We start from the raw sequence: 20,008 nt of genomic DNA on the forward strand, positions 1-20,008 counted from the left end.
TGTATTATATTTATCCTATCAATGATCACTAATTTATATTTTTCCTGACTTTATTTTTATTTTCTCTTCCACAAGAAAGGGAGTCTTATTCATCTTGTTTACCACTTTGTCCCATAAATACGTTCCCCATGTCCCAGGCTCTCATGACAACTGACTTTCAGGTTGGATTTTTTTCAAGAAAGGATGTGTTGTTTCAGCTTCTGGGTCTGATAACACCAATTCCTTCCTCTCTTCTTCCCTTCATATATAGGGGTGGTTGCTAATCCCTGGATTGCCTATGTCCCACCATTTCAGCACTTCTCACATATTTATAACCCATTTCCCACATTAAATTATCCCTACTGAACTGCTTAGAATGAACTTGCTTTAACTGACTAGATCTTGGCTAATATAGTAGTTTAGGAAACAAACATATGACTGTTTAATCTACATTACACATAAATTGCTAAAAGTCACCCAGGAGGTAAAAGAAAGAGGTAAACAAATTACATATTTGCAAATATTACATATAACATCTCTAAACATGGCCCATTTAATAAATAAGGGTGCTTTTGCATTTTCCTATCTATGAGGAAAGCCTTTCCTTGTATCTAAAACAAAGGGGCGGGGGAGAGAATTAAACTGTGAGTTAATTTAATTTAAAAGCAGAATTGGATGTTTTTGAGAAGAGACTTTTTTACTCTGTATAATTTATGCACATTTCACAGTTGGTTTCTTTTCAATACTTTTAAGGCAATTTTAGTATCAATTCCAGTCAACTGCAATTTTTACATTTTTCTGACCTGAAAGAAGAGCCATTAATCTGAATCACCTACAATTCCCTAAAAGAACAAATGGTTTAAATATCAGAAATCTAATAACTTTACTTGGTGAAAATAGGCCATTTTCAGGGAAAAGAAAATGAGCTCATGATTTATATTTCCTTATAAATATAAACATAGTTAGACTGTGACAACTGTACTATGGATTCTTGTCAACAAAGAAGGTAGGAATAAAATACACTCAGGTTGGCAGAATGCAATGTCATGGAGTGATATTAGAGATATGATTAAAAGTGTTAAAAACAAGATATAAGTGGGTTGCATCTTTATCAAAATGTGATAATGAATACTAAAGAAGAGGACATTTGCGAGGGCAAAGAAATCCACTAACAAGCTGTTGTGATCATGGATAAATAACTTGTCCTTCCCTGAACTTCAGTTAACTGATGATAAAATTGCGAGGATACTTAAACTCATAGAGTTGTTGTGAGAAGTGAACAACATCCTGATATAAAAACACTTTGTAATGAGCAAACCATTACACAGTATGTCTTATTGCTGTTACCATTTTCTGCTCTGAAGGTTTAACCTTTTAGATTGTCAACCTACTGCATCTCTGAATCTTCACGCATAGGCCTGGCGGTGTTCCACATCCCCTTCATTATTCATAGTATTCTCACCACTGGTTAAACAGGGAATTTATATCAAGGTCACCACTTTTAAAAGCTTAATCTCTTTTCCAGCAGCACTTCATAAAAGAGATAAATCATATAGTTCTTTATATTTAATCTCCTTATCCTACTGCATATATAACCATCTACCATTGCTGTTCTTCAGATTCAACTTTTCATTTTTATAGAAAGGCTCAATATAAACAGAACACCCTTTCCAGGAGTGAAGTCTCATATATTTGGAAATTCAGTTAAACTCATCTCATATCATTGCCAGAAAGAACTGCCGTTGATGTGAAGGCAACCCTAGATGTAGCATCAGGGAGAGAAAGAAAGGAAGGAAGGAAGAAAATACCATGAATGAGGGCTTCTTATTAGCTGTGCTCTCCTGGTTTGAGATGGATGAGTCACCAAGGAGATTCTAGAACTGGATAGTTGAATATTTGTGGATGTTAACTTAGAACAGACATTTTGAAATTCAGTATTCAACAGTATGGGTATATGAAAAACATTTATCCCAAGCCAGAGGAGAGATGGAATAATTACAAAAGAGACCGTGTAACAGTCTGCTGTCACAATACATTTCTATCAATACTTTCAGATTATTTCTCATGTTCTTCCTGCATGAAACAACTATTACAAAGTACTGAAAATAGCTCTACTGTATACATGATTTCCAATCACAAAATCAGTTTCTTTCCTTAAAAGTCCATTATGATAATACCAAGAAAACAAAGGGAGAGAGAACTCTTATGGAAGGGAAGAATTCATCCACGTTATATTTAGCCTTATCAGGATGCAGGGTTTTCCCAAATAATTTCTCATACATACATGAAGAGTATCATAATGATTAACCAAATATCTTTTCCTTGAGTGCTTTCTCAAAGCTACAATCTATGCAACAGCATTGTAATCATTCCCACTCTCAAAACCCTTCTGTTCACTAGTCTATTAAATACGATGGTAATTGACCACCTTGGTGACTAATTTAAAAAGTTATTACATTAGTTCTGGCTTCTTGTATTCTTTACTAACATGGATTTATTTGGAGTCCAAATTGTACAAAGTATCGTGGCATAATTTGACTGTGCAGTTACTGGTGTTTTTATTTACCATTTATCATGTCAATAAAGTATAAAGCAAATGGCAACCCACTCCAGGATTCTTGCCTGGAAAATCCCATGGATGCAGGAGCCTGGTAGGCTACAGTCCATGGGGTTGCAAAGAGTCAGACACAACTGAGCGACTTCATTTCACTTCATGTCAATAATGTATAAAGCACACAAGATAAACAAATTATTACTTTGAATTGTGGCTCTGGGTATGTTAGTTTGTCATTTGTTGAATAAAAGTCTACAAGAGGGCTTACATCCTTTCCCCAAATTCCAAAATAGTATTATTGATAATATCATTATGCATGTAATATTTACTTGATCCACTGGTGCAATACTGAGAGATTTTACAGAGAGATATTGTATATTCATGTGCCTGTGTGTGTCCTCTATATCTACCTATGACTTACCTCTTTCCCTTCACCAATAAAAATCTTTCAGTGGGAGTGTTAACTACTCTCCTCACTTTCTCAACCCAGGCTCATCTCTTTTCCTACCATCGTCTGATTTTTCTCACCACTATTTCTCAGAAAATACTGTTAGTAGGATTATCAGTAACCTGACTTTCAACTGTTATCTGGCTGGAGCATATTACAATTTAATTTTATTTATGTCCATTTATCTTGAGTTTTTATTATTTTCCTGGTTTTCCTTTTGTATCTTGGTTCATTCTCTCATTTTCCCTTAAATACAGAATTTCCCTGGGCTTTTGTCCTTGTTATTCATTTCCTCTTGAGTACTATCATGTTGTTGAGTGATATTCAGGATGAAATATTGCTGCCCCACTGATGGATCACAGTTATGTGTTAGTGGTATACAAAGTAATAGGGTAAATGCTGCACTTTTTTTAAAAAATTGAAAAGTCAATTTTTAATAAGTACATTCCAATGGTGAAAAAATCCCCACTGATGAGCCCCAGACACCCTGAAGCCAATCCTCAGGGCAAATCCTGTTACTAGGTTCTTTGTTATCCACAGGAATTGGACCAATTAACACCCTCAACAACAATGTTTGAGAGTGCCAGTTTTCTCATACCATTAACTAACATGGTAAGCTATGAATTGCTTTCATCTCTGGTAATCTAATAGGTTAAAACATGGTCTTTTATTTATTTTTGTCTTAACTTGCAATTTTATTAATTGTGAGGTTGAATATTCTTCATATACTTAAATAGCATTTGTATCCCTTATTTTGTGAACTGTCATCTTGATTTTTTTTTTTCTACTGGATTAATGGTCTTATTTTTATCAATTTGTAGGAGACTTCTGAGGTCAAACTCTGAGATGGGAAATACTGAGATATGATTTGAGACCAGGTATATTAGAGTGCTGGTTACTGGGAAATCAGAAGAAAGGAGTACAGAAAAAGTATAGCACCAGAGGTGGTCATCCCTTCTTAGGAAGAGTGAGGTACCTTTAAGAGGAAACATGTCCTTCAAAGACTGAGGGGAAAAAAGGAACTGACTGAAGATAAAGGACTCTAATGAATGAATGAAGACTGTGACTAAGAATCAGAAGAAATCAGACATAAAAAATGTACAATTTGTTGAAAAATACCACCACAACAACCAACGTTAATAATAATAAAATCAATATGTCATAATGACAGGAAAAAAAAGGTGACCTTAAAATATGAAATCAAAATAAGCCATGCAATCCCCTAACCTACCCACTTCAAAGTATCTTCTAGTGCTGGTTCAGGAGGAACAAAAAAAAGTAAACAATGAGAATTAATTCAGCAGATAAAACCACTGCAGAACACATATGCAAACATACACATTCACATTTGCACAAAACTGAGGAAAATTTTAACTTGACACTCCAACAGGAATCGTATATTTAAATAAGCATTGCAGAATTGAAATCATAAACTTTTTTTTAAACTTTAAAGACAAAAGAACAACATGAATTATGAAACAGGAGCTAATCAAACTTAGTAGAAACAGAATAAATAAAGATTGAATTACAAAGTACCTATGACAGGCAGAATTTCTAAAATGGCCAGTGAAAGATGGTCTACTTGAATTCTCAGAACATGTGAAAATAATGAGTTAACACTCCTGGGATTATAGTATATTATATGGCACTATGACTTAAAATAGAGAGTATTACCCTGGATTATACACATGGGCCCTTAAAAGCATAGAATTTTCTCCAGATGGTGGTAGAAGAGGAAGTCAAAGGTGCATGAAGCATAAAAAGGATTCAACATGTCATCACTGGCTTGAGGATGGAGGAAGGCACTTGCAAAGAATGTGATCAACTTTTAGGAGCTGGGAGTGGCCCCTGACAGAAATCAGAAAAAAAAAAAAAAAAGGAATTTAATCATAATCCTATAACCACAAAAATCTGAATGTGGCCAACTACTTGAATGAGCTTACAGGTAAGTGGTTTCCTCCCCATATCCTCCAGTTAAGAGCCTAGCACAGAAAAATTTGATTTTGGACTTATAAGACCCTAAACTGAGACTGCTCTGTGTTCTGACTTGCAGAACTATGAGGAAACAAACAAACAAAACAGGGGTGTTCATGGCATGAACCACCAAGTTCATGGCAATTTGTCATGGCAGCAATATGGAGTTCCCTAGGGAGAAGAGGTATAACCACAATTAACAAAGGGTCATCAAGGATACCCTAAAAGATCTAAAGGATAGAAAAGAAATAAGGAAATAAAACAAAAAGTTTTAGAAAGAACAAGATAGAAAAGGCAGGAAGAGATTATCCAGTGTACTTATAACTGAAATCCTTAAAGGGGAAAAAAGCAAATCAAAGAAACAGAAGAAAGATTCTAAGAAAATAATTCTAGATAAGTTTGCTGAAATAAAAGCTATGACTTTACACATTAAAAAAGGAATAACACTGCCTCAGTTCCTTAAAAAAAAAAAAAAAAAAAGTTTTTTTGCTATCACCTTAAAAAGCCAACTAGTCTATTCTAAAGGAGATCAGTCCTGAGTGTTCATGGAAGGACTGATGCTAAAGCTAAAACTCCAATACTTTGGCCACCTCATGCGCAGAGTTGACTCACTGGAAAAGACTCTGATGCTGGGAGGGATTGGGGACAGGAGGAGAAGGGGACGACAGAGGATGTGATGGCTGGATGGCATCACCGACTCGATGGACATGAGTTTGAGTAAACTCCAGGAGTTGGTGATGGACACGGAAGCCTGGCGTGCTGCGATTCAAGGGGTCGCAAAGAGTCGGACACGACTGAGCGACTGAACTGAACTGAAAAGCCGCACGGACTGGATACTGAAGTCTGGCCCAACTCGCCATTCGGAAGTACAGGGAGGAGAACCGGAAGTGCAGTTCAATAGCCAGCCCACTGCTGCCACGGAGGCGGGCCGAATGCAGAGGCTGTTGAGGAGCACGTCGGCGCCGGAAGTCCCTGTGTCCCTGACATCAACGACTTCCGGCTGCGCCTGAGGAGATGACGGAAAGGTGAGGCCAGGCCTAGCACAAAGGCCATAACCCCTATAGATAGAAATATTTTCAGAAACTCACAAGAATTTTGTGTAACACTTCCGTGGAGGCAAGTTTCTTGGCGTACTAAAGTTAGGCTGGTGGTCCCACTGTGAAGTTCGGGAGGGGTGGTTTTCAGATCTACACATTGATATTAAAGACGATTTTTACCCTGTTTGTCAGGACACTTCCATTTTCTCTTCCTTTCGGCCCCCCTCTTGTACTACAATGGAACAATCTCTAGAAAGAGCTTTGGATCTTGCAGAGTCTGTCATTGAAAGTGCCCAACAAAGACCTCCGAAAAGGAAAAACTCGAGTGGGGAGATGTCTCTCCATGAAAAACTTTATGACATTTATGTAGAAGAAAGTGAAAAAGAGCCTGAGGTTGCGGAGGAATTAAGAAGCAACGTGAACCTATTAGAGAAGCTCCTTAGGAGAGAATCGTTGCCCTGTTTGGTGGTTAACCTGTACCCAGGAAAGCAGGGCTATTCGCTGATGCTCAAGGGGGAAAATGAATCATTTACAGAGAGCATTCAACTGCCTTATGAAGAAGGGGAATTGCTCGAATACTTAGATGCTCAAGAATTACCTCCTGTTCTGATGAATCTCCTAGAGAAGTCTCTGGTTAACGTTTTTCACGAGGGGTGTGTCATAGCGGAAATACGGAACTACAGGCAGTTCAGTGAAGGGGAGCCTCCGAGTTACCAAAGCAGACATATTCTCTTACGTCCCACCATGCAGACGTTAGCCTGCGATGTAGAGGCCATAGCCAGCGATCACCAGAACTGGACTCAGGAGGACAAACTTTTGCTTGAGAGCCAACTGATCTTAGCTACAGCTGAACCACTGTGTTTAGACCCTTTTGTATCAGTAGCTTGCACTGAAAACAGACTGCTCTATAACAAACAAAAACTGAACACTCGTCCCATGAAAAGGAATTTGAAGAGATTTTCTACAGCCTCTCTGAATCGGCAGCAGGATTTTCCTCCCAGCGCACTTCCTCCTGAGCTAACAGCCCTGCCTTCTTTAGCAAAAAGTCAAGAAAGTAAAACAGATAAGCAGTATGACCTCAAAACTTTGAAAGCAGGCAAGTGTGTAGATACGTGGAAACAGAGACCCTGTGATTTGGCTGTGCCTTCTGAAGTGGATGTGGAAAAACATACTAAGTCTTTCAAATATGATGACTTACAACCAACAGTCTGGCCAACTTATGAAGTAGGAGAAGATTCTATATTTGGATATGAAGACAGCAGTCATTCCCCGGCAACAAAGCAGATGCTCATGCATCCACTTAATGACCCACTTATCTCTGGAAAAAGCATGCCCCATAAAAAAAAAAGAAAAGTCATATATGAGAGACAGATGTCTCCCTACCATTCCTTCACAGATGACCATCCCTGTAATTTCCTGTCTGGGCCAGAGACTGATGATGTGAGGATGGTCAGTCCATCTGAGGAATCATCCCAGAAGAGCACCCAATATCCAGTGCAGATGTCATACAGCTCTGGTTACTTGGCTGATGTCTGGCCACCTTCTCCAGGGAAAGAACTAGAACAGCCTACGACTGGGTCGGTTCAGTCTTCTGGTGACTCAGCTGATCTTAGGCAACCTCCTCCAGGGAAAGAACTAGAACAGCCTAAGATTGGGTCAGTTCAGTCTTCTGATGACTCAGCTAGTTTCAGGCAGCCTTTTCCAGGGAAAGAACCAGAACAGCCTAAGAACGGGTCGGTTCAGTCTTCAGTGTTGGGCAAGGGAGCCAAACATCCACCTTCACCCATCAGACTTCCCTTGAACCCAGGAAAGAGCTCCTGGGGTGACAGTTTCACTTCTCAGCAGGCAAGCAGCTCTCATAAATTTCCATCTCCTGCCTCTGCTCCTAAGCTACCAAGTCTTTCCCAGGAATCTTCTATGGAGGTGAGTCAAGTTAGCTCATTTCCTGCCATGGCCCTGTCCACTGTGGGCTCATCACAAAGGACTGAAGCGTCAGCCACATCCTCTGGTCTGAATATCACCAAAGAGGTGCAGCCTGGTGGAGGAGGCCTGGCCTTAGGGAGCAGCTCTAAGCCAGTGCAGGACTCTACTACAGCTCCTGCAGGAATCACGGTAGGCCCCTTTCCTAGAGGGATCAAGCTTAGCCTCCTGCCCACAGGTATCAGTCTTGGTCCCCTGGCCACAGGGATGAAGCTTGACCACCAACCAACAGGGGTCAAGCCTGGCCCCCTGCCCATAGGGATCCAGCCTGACTCCCAGCCCACAGGGATGAAGCCTGGCCCCCTGCCCACAGGGATGAAGCCTGGCCCCCTGCCCACAGGGATGGAGCCTGGCCCCCTGCCCACAGGGATGAAGCCTGAACTCCTGCCTAGAGGGATTAAGCTTGACTACCAAACAACAGGGATCAAGTCTGGCCCTCAGCCCATAGGGATCAAGCCTGGCCCCCAGCCCATAAGGATCAAGCCTGGTCTCCAGCCCATAAGGATCAAGACTGGCCTCCAGCCCAGAAGGATCAAGCCTGGACCCCTGCCCACAGGGATCAAGCTGGATCCCCTGCCCATAGGCAACAAGTCCAGACTCTTGCCCACAGGTATCAATCTTGGTCCCCTGCCCACAGGGATGAAGCTTGACCACCAACCAACAGGGGTCAAGACTGGCCCCCAGCCCATAGAGGTCAGGCCTGGCCCCCAACCCACAGGGATGAAGCCTGGCCCCCAGCCCATAGAGATCAAGCCTGGCCCCCTGCCCACAGGGATGAAGCTTGATTACCAACCAACAGGGATCAAGCTTGGCCCCCAGCCCATAGGGATCAAGCCTGGCCCCCTGCCCACAGGGATGAAGCTTGATTACCAAACAACAGGGATCAAGTCTGGCCTCCAGCCCATAGGGATCAAGCCTGATCCCCAGCCCATAGGGCTCAAGCCTGGCCCCCTGACCATAGGGATCAAGCCTGGAACCCTGCCCACAGGGATGAAGCTTGACTACCAAACCACAGCGATCAAGTCTGGCCTCCAGCCCATACGGATCAGGCCTGGCCCCCAGCCTGTAGGGATCAAGCCTGGCCCCCAGCCTATAGAGATCAAGCCTGGAACCCTGCCCACAGGGATGAAGCTTGACTACCAACCAACAGGGATCAGGCCTGGCCCCCAGCCCATAGGGATCAAGCCTGGCCCCCTGCCCACAGGGATGAAGCTTGATTACCAAACAACAGGGATCAAGTCTGGCCTCCAGCCCATACGGATCAGGCCTAGCCCCCAGCCTGAAGGGATCAAGCCTGGACCCCTGACCATAGGGATCAAGCCTGGAACCCTGCCCACAGGGATGAAGCCCGACCACCAACCAACAGAGATCGGGCCTGGCACCCAGCCCATAGGGATCAAGCCTGGCACACTGGGCCCATAGGGATCAAGCCTGGTCCCCGGCCCATAGGGATCAAGCCTGGCCCGCAGCCCATAGGGATCAGGCCTGGCCCGAAGCCCATAGGGATCAGGCCTGGCCCACAGCCCATAGGGATCAGGCCTGGCCCCCAGCCCATACGGATCAAGCCTGGAACTCTGCCCACAGGGATGAAGCCTGACCACGAACCAACAGAGATTGGGCCTGGCACCCAGCCCATAAGGATCAAGCCTGGCCCCCAGCCCATAGGGATCAAGCCTGGAACCCTGCCTACAGGGATGAAGCCTGACCACCAACCAACGAAGATCAGGCCTGGCCCCCAGCCCATAGGGATCAAGCCTGGCCCCCAGCCCATAGGGATCAAGCCTGGCCCCCTGCCCATAGGGATCAGGCCTGGAACCCTGCCCACAGGGATGAAGCCTGACCACCAACCAACAGAGATCAGGCCTGGCCCCCAGCTCAGAGAGATCAAGCCTCGCCCCCTGCCCATAGGGATCAAGCCTGGCCCCCTGCCCACAGGGACCAAGCTTGAACACCAACCAGCAGGGATCAAGCCTTGCCTCCAGCCCATAGGAATCAAGCCCAGCCCTCTGCCGATGGAGATCAAGCCTGGCCACCTCCCCACAGGAATCAAGCTCGACCCCCTGACCACAGGGATCAAGCTTGGCCCCTTGACCACAGGGATCAAGTCCAGGCTCCTGCCCAGGGAGATCAAGCCCAAGCTCCTGCCCATGGGGATCAAGCCTGTGCTTCTGTCTACAGGGATCCAGCCGAACACCCTGCTCACAGGGATCTTGCCCAGCCCCCTGCCTACAGGGATCTCACCTGGCCCCTTGCCTGCAGGGATCAAGCCAGACACTCTGCCCACAGGGATCAGCCCCAGGGTCCTATCCCCAGGGATCCAGCCAGACACCCTGCCCACAGGAATCCAGCCAGACACCCTGCCCACAGGGATCCAGCCGGACAGCCAGCCCACAGGGATCACACCCGGCCTCCTGCCAACAAGGATCAAGCCAGATAGCCAGCCCACAGGGATCAAGCTCGGCCCCCTGCCTGCAGGAGCTCAGCCACCAAATGTGCAGACTACCGCACTACCAGTTTCTTCTCAAGGAGGTGTTCAACTTGTTAAAAATACTCCCAGTCTCATGCCGTTCACTCTACTCCAGCTTTCACCAGGCTCACTCATTTTGAACCCCCAGCAGGCCCAGGAGCAGCTGCAGCAGCCGACACAGCAGTGGCTCTACCAGCTGATGCCACAGCCACAACTTCAACAGCCCACAACTTCACATCCTCCACAGTCAGTGCCACAGGATCCTGTAGAAGGTTCAGGCAGTCAAATGGCCTTATCTGCTCAGCAAGCCATGGTTCTGCAGCCCCAGGCAGTTGTGTTGTCTCAGGTGGGCTCTGCCCAGAGAGGCCCCCGGCCAAGCCTCCCTCAGCACAGAGTTCAGCTCGCCTCCACCTTGCAGCTGCACCCACAGCCTCGGCCAGTACAGTTCAGAATCTTGCAGCACCCAGTGGCTGTGGCAACAGTAGTGGCCCCAGCAGCTCAGCCACAGCCACCTGGTGAGCAGACAGCAAGCCAGTCAAAAGGTCAAACGGAGAGCACACCAACCCCTCCAAAGTCCTGACTTGCATTACTTCAGAATCTTTTTAAGAACAACACAAGACATATTTATTATTACATACTGCTTACATTTTCAAATTGTCGATATAAATACAAAGATTTTAGTCCTGTCTTAAAAAACCGTGGTGTTTTTACTCTAAGTAGATGCACCACATGGTGAATTCTTTCTCTGTCTGATCAAACTGGATGCATTAGGCATTTGTACTTCATTCTTCAGTAATTGAAGGACGATTTGGATATATGACCCAATATCATTTGCCAGACAATATTCTTCAAATGCATTATTCATGTGGTGCTTATTATTTTGCAAACACTTCATAATATACAAATGCACCTGCTATCTGCCATTCATCTTGCTCCTCTATTCTGTCTCAATTATTTTGTCCCTATCAGATAAGATAATGATCACAAGAGAGAAAGGGTAAAAGTTTCTTGACTTATAAGGGATGGGTGAATAAAAAATGGTAAGTTTAGATGAGCTGTTGAAGGAAATGACAACGGGGTAAGAATGAATAATTTTAATATGAAGATATCTCTTAATACACATGCTAGCTAATTAAAAAAAAAAATCTCTATAGCTCCTAAACAATATATTTTAGGATACCAATGTAAGAAATTAAATGACTAGTTCAAACGTCCTCCCTCCAAAAAACTTGAGTAAATGCATTCATGTGGAAAATACTTTTAAAATATCTTATATGTGAATGTAAAGATTTATATCACTCAAAAATGTCATCTTCCTGATTTTCTGGAATTGAAGTTTGCTGGAAAAGAATGAAATATTTGAAAATATCAGAAAAAATATTTTGTAAATAGTTACTTTTGTTGAAAGACTTAATTTTATTGTAATGATATTTGCTATTTGAAGCATTCCCTTAGATGACTGGTAACCATCTTTCATTTAACATGTCCAAATATGGTGACATTCATCTTTTTGTTGATGGTATTATAGTCTTTACTATTTGGTGTTAGAATAATTCACCAAGTAACTGAATTAATCACCAAGTAATTTTAAATAATTTAAAAAATACAAAATCTATCTGCATACCCTTCTCATCTCAAACTCCTTCTACTCTAACTCTGAAGGATTCCTAGAGAAATTCTCAGGATTCCTTCTTAATAGCTGAACAATCACCCACCCTCATTAAGTCCTGGGACTAGCAAATGAATTAATGATAAAATATTTTCATCTGTGACATTTCTGACCATGTCACACTCTTTTGCTTAATATACTTCCTCTATCTGCTTATTCTGTAGAATCAAATTCAGACTATATTGTTTGGCTATACAAGATCTTTTTTTAACCTGGATTTGTCCTGTATCTCTTCCCCATCTCTCACCACTTCTCCATTCACATCTGTGGTTTTGGCAGTACTTAACTACTGGTGCTTCCAGTGTGCCATATTAATTGTTTCAAACATAGATTTTATGATTTTTGCATTTATATTTATAGAATATTAGTGTTTTTACTTAAATGGTTAAAATTTTACTATTTATATAATTATAAACATATTCTCTAACTCTGTGTTTAATGTCACAAGTGTCTTTAAAACATTAAAAGAATACTAAATGAGTATTATTTCTATTTAAAAGTAATTTAACTTTAAGCAGAGGTTAATATAATGATGAGAAATAAGAAAATTAAATACAGCTCTTGTTTGTTTCTTCACTTTGAACCAAAAAATTCCTGAATTCACAGTTCAGTCCTAGGTCATTCTGACATACATAACATAAAAGTTTCTTTTTATAAAATTCCAAGGCTACTAAGGAGCAAGAAGACGACTAATCAGTAAGATACTCCTTTTTATTTCAAACCACCTCATTTATTAGAGGTTTTAAATTCCAGGCATATACCAATGTATGCAAATAAGATAATGTTCTCCTGTCTTTGTTTCCATGTTTTTGTCATGTGATAACAGTCTGATGGAGTGTTATTAGATTGGAATGCTATGTTTGGGATGATAGAACTTAGATATGGTGGGAAAAATGGGGAGTGGTTTAGTGAGTAGACTTTCAGTTTTGCAAGATGAAAATGTTATAGAAATTGTGTGAATATACCTAATATTGCTGAACTGTATTCTTAAAAATGATTAAGATGGCAAATGTAATGTTTTGTGTGCTTTTTTTTGCCATGAATAAAAATTTAAAGCAACAACAATACAACAGTTGTGGCATATAAAATGCTTCATTTTCAGGGGCTTTAGGGGAACCTCGTGGCTTCCCCAGTGGCTCAGGTGGTAAAGAATCTGCCTGCAATGCAGGAAACCCAGGTTCAATCCATGGGTTGGGAAGATACCCTGGAGAAGGGAATCACAACCCACTCCAGTATTCTTGCCTGGAGAATCCCATGGACAGAGGAGTCCGGTAGTCCACGGCATTGCAAAGAGTCAGACACAACTGAACAACTAATACTAACCCTTAGATATTCCATAAGTAAATTATCCAGAATGATTGAAATGGAGGAGTTATTCTCACAAAATCAGAGGATATGTTTTAGATGATATAACAAGATAGGCTATCTGGCAAATGTGAAATCACTCTGATGAGGAATGGGGGCCACCTGGAAGTGGTACTAATTCTCCAATGCAAATGAATGAGATCGGCATTATTGTTGATTTATCAAATGCTGTGACATCATTTTCTGATGCTGTGGACACAGCCAACAAATGGTAGTTGCTTATCTAAGCCCCAAACCAAACATCGCTACAGGAGACCCTATAAATTGCAAATTAAGTTGTCTAACACATGCCCCACTCCACATAGCCTGCTTCAGTGTAGATGGATGAGGACTTTAATGACTGATGGTTCCCTTATACAAAGAGGGAGCTGGCCAGAGAACACACACTGTTTCAGAGCGAAAGAGAGCCTGTGGGTACAGCTGCAGGCACCAGTGGAAACCAGCAGTGCCCAACCCTTCACCTAAAATGCTTCACAGCTGTAACTATGATGGGGATGTCATACTTCGCATTCATTCATTTACAAATATTTACTGACAACCTACAACCAGATAGACCAAAAGCCCTAAGCTGCTGCTGCTGCTGCTGCTGCTAAGTTGCTTCAGTCGTGTCTGACTCTGTGTGACCCCGTAGATGGCAGCCCACCAGGCTCCCCCGTCCCTGGGGTTCTTCAGGCGAGAACACTGGAGTGGGTTGCCATTTCCTTCTCCAATGCATGAAAGTGAAAGTGAAGTCGCTCAGTCGTGTCCGACTTTTGGCGACCCCATGGACTGTGGCCTACCAGGCTCATCCGTCCATGGGATTTTCCAGGCAAGAGTACTGGAGTGAGATGCCATTGCCTTCTCTGAAAATCCCTAAAGACAGCCATAAATGAGACAATCTCTTTCAAATGCTTACAGTCTAGTACATTAAGAACAAATAAATAAACTAGAGAAAACTCAAGCTTAGCTTTCAAATTGTATTGATCAAGCACAATTCATGCATTAACTTTCTAATTTTTGATATTATATTTCAAGACTCTATGGCATTCAGTGATAATTTTAAGAAACGCTGCAAATTAGGTTTTAAACTGGAAATAGCAAAAGACATCCAGACGTAGTGTTGACATAATATCACTTTTTTATCACTTGCCCTCATTTCAGCTTAATAAGTTCTCTTGGCTCTCATCTTTCAATGTTTAATCCAAAGCAATTAAACTGATATGCAAATACCATTTCCATTGCTTTAAGAGTGACACTTAGCACAATTTCATTATAACAGGCAACTGGAATGTTTTTTAGAATGATCAGCTCATTTTTATTTTTATTTTTTAAATGTGCTTTTCTTGCAAGGTATGCTTGTAAACGTCCATACACACAAATTTTACTTGATAAACATGTAGATATTTGTCTTGTATCCTGAGTACACAGTCCATACTATGTGATATTTCTATTTAAAAGTCTGCTATTCTTTTCCTCAGACTCTACAGAAATGAATATTTTAGCTAATGAATCATATTAGCAAAAAGCACAAGATAAGCAGAAAATGAACAGTGTGTGTGTATGTGTGTGTCTTTTAGGATTCAGTTCTAATTAGACAATCAGAAGGTTATATACTTTATTAGATTCAATTAGTAAAGCATGTCCAGTTCTTAATAGTCCCAGTTCTTCACTCCTGCCTGTACCCAAATACTTTGACATGTAACCTCCACTGAGTCTGAGTCTACCATGTGACTTGCTTGGGCCAATGGGATGTAAGAAGTCATGAAGCAGGGGCACTATTTACAATATTGCAGCACCATTTACAGTAGCCATGCCACAGAATCAACCTAAATGTCTATCAACAGAGGAATGGATAAAGAAGATGTAGTACATACATACAATGGGATATCAGTCATAAAAAGGAATGAAATTGGGTCATTTGTAGAGGTGTAGATGGACCTAGAGACTGTGAAGTAGGTCAGAGATAAATATATATTAATGCATATATGTGGAATCTAGAAAAATGGTATAAATGATCTTATTTGCAAAACCATAATGGAGACACAGACATAGAGAACAACTGTATAGATAAAAGGGGGCAGTGGGATGAGTTGGGAGATTGAAATATATACACTATTGATACTATGTATAAAATAGATAACTAATGAGAATCTGTTGTATAGTTCAGGGAACTCTACTCATTGCTCTGTGGTGACATAAATGGGAAGAAAATTCAAAAAAGAGGGGATATATGTATACTTATAGCTGATTCACTTAGTGAATCAGTTAATGAATTCAGTTAGTACAGTATAAACTAACAAAATATTATAAAGCAACTCTACCCCAATGAAAATTAATGTAAAAATAAAAATGAGCATTATGAAATGTTTTGACAGAAATGTTAAAAATATTAAATTTGTATTTATGCCCCAAAAGGAAGCAAAAATATAAAAGGGTGAAATATGTGAGCTATAATTAATCTGAGCTTTATCTTAATTTTTTTAAGCTTTATCTTAATTTTCACTCCTATAATTATTTCCTGACTACTCCATCTGTAACCCAAGACTTATATGGCCAAGAAACATTTAAGTGACTCTAAAAATTTGCAGTTTTAGCATGATACCAAGACATGCAGTTGGCCAATTTACCCGACCTTAAATTGTGGAAACACTTATCTCCTGTTGGGAGTATTTAAGGGTTTACAGTATAGTGCTAAGGTAAGGTTCATGGGCTTTAAGTCCAATCTCTAACATTTATTAGGGCTTCCCAGGTAGCTCAGCTGGTATAGAATCTGCCTGCAATGCAGGAGACCCTGGTTTGATTTTGGGGTTGGGAAGATCCCATGGAGGAATAGGCTACCCACTCCAGTATTCTTGGGCTTCCCTGGTGGCTCAAATTTAAAGCACCTGCCTGCAACGTGGGAGACCTGGGTTCGATCCTTGGCTTGGGAAGATCCCCTGGAGGAGGGCATGGCAATCTACTTCAGTATTCTTGCCTGGAGAATCCCCATGGACAAAGGAGCCCAGTGGGCTACAGTCCATGGGGTCCTAAAGAGTCTGACAAGACTGAGCGACTAAGCACATTCAAACTCTTTAATGTATTATACTATAAACATTTTTAAAATTCCAGAGTTGAAATACATTGATATGACCTTTTAATGTCAGAATTATTAATAGCTAACAGATATGGTTTTTTCCCACTGATTCTGTGACTCAATGACATACCTGCAGTAAGAATCTAAAATAAACAAAGCAAAACCAATTCTAGCCAATTAGCTTAATGGTATTATCTTGAACACTCCTTTTGATTTTGATCATCATATCTACATTTACAAACATGATATTTTTGACATCTGAAAAGAAATAAAAAATTATCTTGGAGTGATAGTTTTATGTTACAAATATTTCCTGGTTGTAATCATTGGAGCACATAACAAAGAATACTTTTTAAAACATATATCTGACAAAGCTAAATAAATTGTTGGGATATAGATTGTTATTTATGATTATATTGTCTACTTCTTACAGTCTTCTTAGAATTCTTCACACATTGTGCAACTCCCTTGGGTTCTTCTCATAGCATTAGACATAAGATATACAAATTATTAAATGAAGTTACTGTTGATCAGTAATGGTTTTCTAAATCCCAAGCTCTGTACAATCATTAAAGTTATCATCATCATCACTTATCTGTCAAAGAAGTGTTGGCACCATGGCACAGTTAATACATTGTTAATTAGAAGCACTGAGACTGAGCGCCCATCTATATCAGTGTGCTGCTTGGTTCGGCAAGTCTCACTCCTTTGAGTCTTTTTGTCCTCTTGTATAAAGTAAGTAATAATATCTGACCTAACTCATAGGATTGATATGAGGATCACAGTTAAAATGTACATGAAACTAAATATAAGTGGAAGAATCTCATGAACAATAAAGTTACATGTTACTAATTTTCTATGAGTCTTATTTCCACTTATAAAATAGCAATAGAAATTTCTAGCTCTTAGGATTTTCTGAGGATTCAAGAGGAAAATACATGCAAAACAGCATAGTGCCAGAGACAGAAACAGCTCAATAAGTTGCTTAGTCAAGCAAATTTAAACATTTAAGCACTTCAAAATTTAGAGATAAAGTATTATCTATATATGTTTTTTCATGTATTATACTCCACAATATAATCACATATTATACTCTCCTTTCAACTGTAGTACATTAAACTGTTACAAATGAGAAAGCATAGCAGGGGAATAAAATCTGGTAGGAAAATAACACAGTGAGACTTTCAGATTCTCAGATTTTCTCCAATTCTTTCTATTATCTCCAGATGAAAAAAGAATCATAAAATATCAGATGTCTTACTTTCTTTTTTTGTTTCTTTTAACATATACATATATCTATTCTTTTTCAAGTTATATTCCCAATTAGATTGTTACAGAATATTGAGCAGAGTTCCATGTGCCATACAGTAGATCCTTGTTGGTTATCCATTTAAAATACTGCAGTGTGTACATGTCAATCCCAAACTCCCTAACTGCTGCTGCTGCTGCTAAGTCGCTTCGGTCGTGTCCAACTCTGTGCGACCCCATAGATGGCAGCCCACCAGGCTCCCCCGTCCCTGGGATTCTCCAGGCAAGAACACTGGAGTGGGTTGCCATTTCCTTCTCCAATGCATGAAAGTGAAAAGTGAAAGTGAAGCTGCTCCGTCGTGTCCGACTCCTAGCGACCCCATGGACTGCAGCCTACCAGGCCCCTCCGTCCATGGGATTTTCCAGCAAGAGTACTGGAGTGGGGTGCCATTGCCTTCTCCGAAACTCCCTAACTACCCTTCCCCTATCCTCCCCCCTGGTAACTATAAAGTTCATTCTCTGTGAGTCTATTTCTGTTTTGTAAATAAGTCCATTTTCATCATTTTTTAAGTTTAGAATTTCCATATAAATGATATCATATGATATTTTTCTTTCTCTGTTTGACTTCACTTTCTATTTTAGAAACTTTCTATTTTTCTACCATCTCAAGGTATTAGTTACATGAGTAAATGACCAAGTATATTCTTTTGGGGTAAAAAAATCCCTTACTATGGATAATATCTGATAATTAGTTCTAAGAAAAGACTACCTAATAGCCCTAATTTATGTGGTCAACAGTTATATATTCATTTATTGAGTTTATAAAAATTTGAATACAGGTTAGAATTCTCCAAGATTAACATGGGCTCCTGTGCTTTTACTTCCTCCATCATTCCTTCCTGTCTTACCTCTTTTAATCAGTTTATATTCCGTAACACCTCCCTGGCTTCATTTAATTCCCTGACAATCTAAATAGTATGGTCAATCATCTCAATAGTGCTCTCTTTCTACCTATGAGTTTCTCACTACATCATTTTATTTCACCCAGTTTTCCAAGTCCTGACTCTTTCTTCAAAGTCATGCAGTCATTCTTAAATCACACAACCAAATCATCCAGAAGGTTTTTTTTTTTAGATCATATTTTTTTGTAAGTTCAGTTCAGTTGCTCAGTTGTGTCCAACTCTTTGTGACCCCATGGACTGTAGCACGCCAGGCTTCCCTGCCCATCACCAACTCTGGTAGTTTACTCAAACTCATGTCCATTGAGTCAGTGATGTCATCCAACCATCTCAACCATTGTCGTCCCCTTTACCTCCCGCCTTCAATCTTTCCCAGCATCAGGGTCTTTTCCAAAGAGTCAGTTCTTTGCATCAGGTGGCCAAAGTATTGGAGTTTCAGCTTCAGCCTCAGTCCTTCCAATGAATATTCAGGACCGATTTCCTTTAGGATGGACTGGTTGGATCTCCTTGCAGTCCAAGGGACTCTTCATGTATGGCAAAACCAATACAATATTGTAAAGTAAAAAAAAAAAATAATAATAATAAATAAATGATAAATGGTTTAAAAAAAAGAGTCTTCTCCAACACCACAGTTTAAAAGCATCAATTCTTCAGTGCTCAGCTTTCTTTATAGTCCAACTCTCACATCCATTTTTTGGTAAAATCCCTATCATGTTAATGAGAGTAACTATTTCAAGGTGCTTAAGGTTGATAGAAATTGTCCCAATGGTAAAATTAAGCTAAAATGGAGATTAGAAGTAAAGATGACAGTAGAGAAGGAAGGTCAGAGAATAAGAATTATGTCCAAGAAATCCGAAATTTTAAATATACAATTTGGTTGAGAAAATTCCTATATAAGTAAACAGTGGGTAAGTTCTGTTTCTAGTAATATGACAAACTAGGTCATCTGAACCAATCCTTCCACTGAAAATGAGGAAAAATACTGATTTTTTTTTCTCAAAATGAAATAGATTTGTAGGCCAAATCTAAGTAAAACCTGAGCTCAAAGAATTAAGTGACCCACTGAAGACGTTTTCCTGAGGGCTTTTACTAAACCTACGAAGTTCAGTCACCATAGGATCGGTTTAACGGTGGCACAGGCCTGAAAGCATAGGGATAGGGGATTTGGTCAAATCTCAAACTGGAGAAAACCTCCATCCAGTAAAGCTAAGGGCTACATCATTTAAAAAAATGATGAAACATAACTAAGCTTGACCCTCTCCAACCTGTTACACAT

General features: G+C 40.6%; 1 protein-coding gene and 1 pseudogene across 1 annotated transcript in view; one reads left to right on the top strand and one right to left on the bottom strand.

The window, feature by feature from the left end:
* IL1RAPL1 (interleukin 1 receptor accessory protein like 1) overlaps window positions 1–20,008 on the bottom strand; it is a 695,400-nt gene that overhangs the window by 606,302 nt on the left and 69,090 nt on the right. The window lies entirely within an intron of this gene.
* LOC102273301 (transcription factor SPT20 homolog pseudogene) lies at window positions 6,230–9,394 on the top strand (annotated as a pseudogene).

The sequence above is a fragment of the Bos mutus genome, chromosome X, assembly GCF_027580195.1.
Source record: "Bos mutus isolate GX-2022 chromosome X, NWIPB_WYAK_1.1, whole genome shotgun sequence".
Lineage (NCBI taxonomy): Eukaryota > Metazoa > Chordata > Mammalia > Artiodactyla > Bovidae > Bos > Bos mutus.